The following is a 6,089-nucleotide window of genomic DNA, read 5'->3' on the forward strand; positions in this document are numbered from 1 at the left end:
CAAAGCTCCCAGAGGAGCCACACGCGCATGCCTGCCTGAGCAGAGGCTACAAGAAAGGGGGCGGGGGGAGCTGTCGACGTCATTTGGGCCCAGCGTCCAATCAGGAGCGAGCGAGTGGAGACGGCTGTAACGTTGTCACCTGACTCGCTGGCCGTGCGGCGCCGCGCCTGAGGAGCCCCCGGGCGGAGTTGGCACCGGGCGCATGGGGGCGCGCGGGGGGCTGGCGCGAAAGGCCTGCCGGGAACGGAGCGGGGCGAGCGGAAGGGGGAGCTTCTTCCCGCGAGGCCGGAGCGGCGCGCCGAATGAGGTGGGGCAGGCAGGCCGGGCGCGCATGCGCGGACCTCTCCGCAGGCGCCTCCGCGCCGTAGGTGTTCTCGTGTCGCCGCGTTCGGAGGGGTTTGCCGGGGGGGGGGCCGCCTTGGGAGCTGCGCATGCGTGTTCGTTTGGCCTTCCTTGGCTCTGAGGGGGGGGGCTGCGCAGCGAAGATAGTCGCACTCGTCGGCCTGGCCTACCTCGCAGGGTCGTTGTGAGGATAAAACCGAGGAGAGGAGAATGATGTCAGCCGCCTTGGGTCTCCCTTAGTGAGGAAGGGGGGGGGGGTAGAAGCGAACTAAATAAGACACCGAGGGCAGGATTTGTGCTTCCTGTGCTCATGGCTGCACCCCTCTGACTTGCGAGCACCAACCTCTTGACTTGGACCTCTGTGGTATCTGACCAAGGGAGCTTTGACTCTCAGAAATGCACACCATGCAAATTTTATTGGTCTCTAAGGTGCTCCTCTGCACCTCTGCAGAGGGGTGCAGTTCTGGAAATGGGGCTACAAGGCCTCGAGGCACCCTGATGGAAAAAGATGGTCAGCCTTTTTTGATCACATTACACAATTGACAATGTTTGAATATTTTTATATAACTTGGGTAACTATTTGATTATATGATTAAGGTCCCAGGTCCAATCCCCGGCATCTCCAGTTACAGGGACTGGGCAAGTAGGTGATGTGAAAGACCTCTGCCGGAGACCCTGGAGAGCCGCTGCTGGTCTGAATAGACAATACCGACTTTGATGGATTAAGGGTCTGCTTTGCATGCAGAAGGTCCCGGGTTCAATCCCCGGCATCTCCAGTTAAAGGGACCAGGCAAGGAGATGATGTGAAAGACCCCTGCCTGAGACCCTGGAGAGCCGCTACTGGTCAGAGAAGACAATACTGACTTTGATGGACCACGGGTCTGCTTGGCATGCAGAAGGTCCCACGTTCAATCCCCACCATTTCCAGTTAAAAGGGGCCAGGCAAGGAGGTGATGTGAAAGACCTCTAGGCTGATACCCTGGAGAGCCACTGCCGGTCTGAGTAGGCAATACTGACTTTGATGGACCAAGGCAGCTTCATGTGTTACGGTTGCCAGGTCCCTCTTTGCCACTGGCGGGAGGTTTTTGGGGTGGAGCCTGAGAAGGACGGGGTTTGGGGAGGGACTTCAATGCCATAGACTCCAATTGCCAAAGCAGCCATTTCCTCCAGGGGAACTGATCTCTATCAGCTGGAGATCAGTTGTAACAGCAGGAGATCTCCAGCTGGTACCTAGAGGTTGGCATCCCTAAAGATAGTGCCCGGAGGGGTAGGGGCCTGGCTAGGTGCAGGCTTTGGTGTCCTCTCCGGGGTGTTGAAGCCTGGTGAGAGTAAGTGATTCCGGTGGCTGGAAGGGGACCGGGAGTAAGCGGTGTGTTCTGGGCAGAGATCATATCTCCTGCAACCTGGCGGGTCTGAGTACCATGCTGGTTATGAGCCTTGTGCTGCCGCCGCAGTGGAAACAGGCAGGAAGATCCATTGCCTGAGGGAGTCATAAAGTATGGGGAGAGTTATGGGCTCCATAAGCAACTAGCAGGACCAATTGATAAGCCTGCATTAAAAGCCTGTAGTCCTGTAACCACAATAGTTAGTGTGTGTGTGTGTGTATAAAACTGCTAGAGCCGAGTCCAGTAGCACCTTACAGACCAATAAAATTTGCAAGGTATGCATTTTTGAGAGTCAAAGCTCCCTTTGTCAGATACCACAGAGAGCTTTGACTCTTGAAAGCTTATACCCTGTAAACTTTATTGATCTCTAAAGTGCAACTGGACTCACAATAAGAGTGGGACTTTCATACAAGTAAATGCATTAGAGTGGTGATGTATCCCATGACTTTGATAACAACACAAGGTAATTCTGGACATAGTCTCCTTGAAGATGTTGAGGTGCTCGAATGTGATGGGAAGGAACTTGAGTATGAAACAAGTTGCAAAAAGTGTCTGTACTTTAAAAAAAACCCTGGCAAGAAAAACTGGGGTCACTAATATACCTGGCAAGTTGATGCATTTGATCTAAATGTTGTGTGGGAGCAATCTGGATCTTTCCTTTTTTCTTGTACTTTGTGAAGATGCACTGTAACTTTATTTGCTTCATGTTTAGCCCACCTTTCTCCTTGAGACTTACAGTGGCTTGCATAATATTAAAAAGTTAGCATATGACTTCCAATAAACAATGCAAGAGGTCTAAGATTGCTGAATTGGAAAGCAATTCAAACAACATTGTCTTAAGATGTAGCATACCATGATGAAGGAAGTGGATCACAAAGGTAGAAGGCAATGTAAGGTGAGATGCACAATAAGCATTGCCATAGACTACAGTCCTATTCCCTTATAAAAGCATCTTCCTGAGCTGTTCAGTCATAATATATTTTAATACCCTCATGAACAGTTCTGTTTTGCACATTCTGGAAAATGATGGGAGAGTGGGAGCTTGCCTGATCTCAGGTAGGCCATTCCATGAGGTGGTAGACGCAACAGAGAATTAGCGTGTGTGGGCTGTTGCTCATCTTAGCCATTTGCATGGCTTAGCTCAGATGAGTGAAGCTTGTGCACCATAGAATAGTAGGAGAGGCACTTGTGCAGTTATGAGTGTCCAAGGCCATGAAGGGCTTTACAGGCACCTTGATTCTAACTTGATAACTGATCAGTAACCAACAGAGTGACTGTAGAATGGGTGTGATATACATGATTGCTCCACCAACTCCTTAGAGAAAATATGCTTCAGTGTTCTATACAAATTGGAATTCCTGGTTTGAAATTTGTTTGTTTCATTTATAACCCACTCTCTTCCTGGCTAATTTAAGGGCAGACCCATGTATAGTGAATTATAGTAGTCTAGCCTTGAGATTACAGTAAGCAACCTCTTGAAAAACACCAAGTACTGACCAAATTGGGAGAGCACTAAACTCCTTTATTTTTACACCACCTTTCCATAAAGATCACAGCTGAATTCAATCAAGAATAAAATAGTCATAAACACAATTGAGAAAAGATACTGCACATCTTAATATAGGGCTAAGAATATTCCATAACCAGTGTAAGCCCTGTAAGTATTTAATGACTAGGACTGTTAGAACTAAAAGGCACAGTGCGAATATCAAAACAATACACATTGAAAAGGTAACAGCTGAGTTTAACATGTTTAAATCTTTACTGGCTTCTTAACACATGCCATTACCTTCCTTCAGAATATATTTCAAAAAGTTAAAATAAGCGTGTGTTTTTGAAACCAAGCATCTAGAACTGAAAGAACATGCATTTGGTCACTCTGAGATACCGGAGAAACTTTGTAAAAAGGAATACGAGCAAGATTATGAGGTTGGAACGATGACAATTACGCGAGTTAGAAGCTCAGTATTACGTTTGTTGACAAGATCCTACTCCTCAGATGCAATGAGATGAGCTCAAATTTCTGCTGGCAGCAAAGATGGTCTAACATTTAAGGATTTCTGAGTGTAAGTGACCATAAGCTGCAATCCTGTGCACACCTATCTGGGAATGAGTCTTGTTGAATGCAGTCCCCCCCTCCATTCCTGTCTGATTTTTGGGGAAAGGAGCACAGGGGAACTGCTACTTTGTTGTAAGAAAACTCCCTCTTTGTAGTTTTAGGAGAGATCACAGATTTCTTATTGTCCTATTCCAATGTCTGGTTGGTCTGCTTCTTCAGTCCATAGATGCTGTGCATGAGATTCTTTACATTTCACCTGTGGAACGCATTACACTAGACAGGACATTCAAAAAGTTTTGAGATGTAGATTAGATTTGTTATAATAAACGTGTCAAAGATCTTGGTAAACTTGTCCACAAGAAAATCTTTATTAGATTGAGCTGTAGTTAGAAAATCATCTTTAAGATGGTGCAAGTTCTTTGATTTAAGAGCATTTGGATAATGTTAATTTAAGGTTTAATTTTTAAGATGTCATTAGTGACAGTCAAAACTCATAAGAGTCTCATTTCAGTTGAATATTATTGAAGCTGTCGTTATAATAAGTACCCTTTTGTTTTTACATCCAGGATGAAATTATTGTTGATGTAGTAATGAACGTGGTTCTATTTAATCAGAACATTTATTGCATCATTTGTAATACTGAGCTGTCAGCAGAGTTGCGTGGCTCTCTCAACACCAGTTTAAAGATTTTATTTTCCAGTGACTGGAATGCAACTGCACATTACTTCTGCTTTCAGAATTGGAAGACCAGGAAAGGCTTCTAAACACATCTAGTTTTGGGGAAAGACAGGAGTAGTCTACGGTGTATCCAAGTCCCTATTGCCTGTCTTAATGTCAGGCCTTTGCCTTTTAGCAGGAGCAAAGGCTCTTGACATGAGCTAGGCCAGATTCTGGCTGCGAGTCATGTCCTTGGTTCTCAACGTCTGTGTACAGTTTCACTCATCCTGTTTTCTTCAGCTGAGATAATGTTTCGTCTGCCTTTCCTGGGAACTGCTTATCTTGGGGTTGCTTAGCAATGTTTACTTTTTCCAGTCCGTAGTGTCTTTAGCATGTAACCTGTCTGTATTCCCCATTACTGGCCTAATGTCAGGATGAGGCGTCTGTCCCTAGCATCCCAAAAGCAAACTCATCCAGGCAGGTAGCTCTGAAGCAGTAATACTTTATTAGGAGCAAAAAGACAGATTAAAGAACTGACTGCCTACCACGCAGGTGAGGCCAGTAATACTTATAATCTACTTATAAGTAGATGCAGGGGTGACTTTAACCATGTGAATGACTTGCTGGAGCCCTTCTGCGGCTTTTATATAAAACAGCTATACAGCGAGGATTCAAGTATACTTACAAATGATTAATTTACAGAAGCTATCCAAACACTACATTTAACCAAGTGAAGGGTTAGGTTTTTATCCAGAAAAGCAGCAGAAATTCTGGTTGGCTATTCTACTTTCTGACATGCCCTGTATTAACTTATTTTCTGTTTTATCCTCAGAAATTTATCCAGAGTCTCTCATACTTTTTTCATTACTCATTCAGTTTAGAAAGTATGCCTTGCATGTAAGATATTACTCTATCACAATACTGGAGTAACACTGTGTAGGATTGCAGTGTAAATCATATAAAGTTCTTCAAAGTGTATATTTGCTTCAATATCTGTATGGGGATAGCTACCTTGGGGTACCAATTGTACATCATTTATGTTTTGGCCTATAAGAAGCATGAACTTGTTAGTATTTTAATTTGCTTTTTGTGTACACATTTAAAATATTTTCATGTAAGTAAAAGATTTCCAGCAAAAAAATTAGCCTGATTGGACAGGTCTGTTAATTTTTTTGGGAAGAGCACATGCCGACCTGAGTCATTAGCATATGAACCAGAATTATGTCTGTATTCAGGTTCAGGTTCAAATGTATTGTGTATGGCCAAAAGCTGTTACAGAAATTAATCTAAAAACACAATAAATCCTGATAACAAACATTAATAATAACAGGAAAAAACGTGGTTCTGAGAACCACCACAACTTTTAAAAGACTATGCATAAAATATTGTTAAAAGTTAAAACATTCAGAATTGTCTATAATCTGACAAATTAACTAGAATTTAACAGACTTTGTAATAATCAGCAAAACCAAACAGAATTTTAAATTAATATTTTGTGGTATCAACCTCCTATCCATAGGATTTGCAGGTCAGTGTTTACTACATTGGGCCATAAAATGTATTCTAAAACTTATAATATATGTTCATATAGTAGCTGTTTTTAGCAACCTGTGTTTTGTAGATTTAATTTTATGCTTTAAACTTTT

At 43.6% G+C, this 6,089-nt stretch overlaps 1 protein-coding gene across 2 annotated transcripts in view; it reads right to left on the reverse strand.

Moving 5' to 3' along the window:
- GRIK1 (glutamate ionotropic receptor kainate type subunit 1) overlaps nt 1–6,089 on the reverse strand; it is a 207,022-nt gene that overhangs the window by 41,175 nt on the left and 159,758 nt on the right. The window lies entirely within an intron of this gene.

The sequence above is a fragment of the Euleptes europaea genome, chromosome 12 (assembly GCF_029931775.1).
Source record: "Euleptes europaea isolate rEulEur1 chromosome 12, rEulEur1.hap1, whole genome shotgun sequence".
NCBI classification, from domain to species: domain Eukaryota; kingdom Metazoa; phylum Chordata; class Lepidosauria; order Squamata; family Sphaerodactylidae; genus Euleptes; species Euleptes europaea.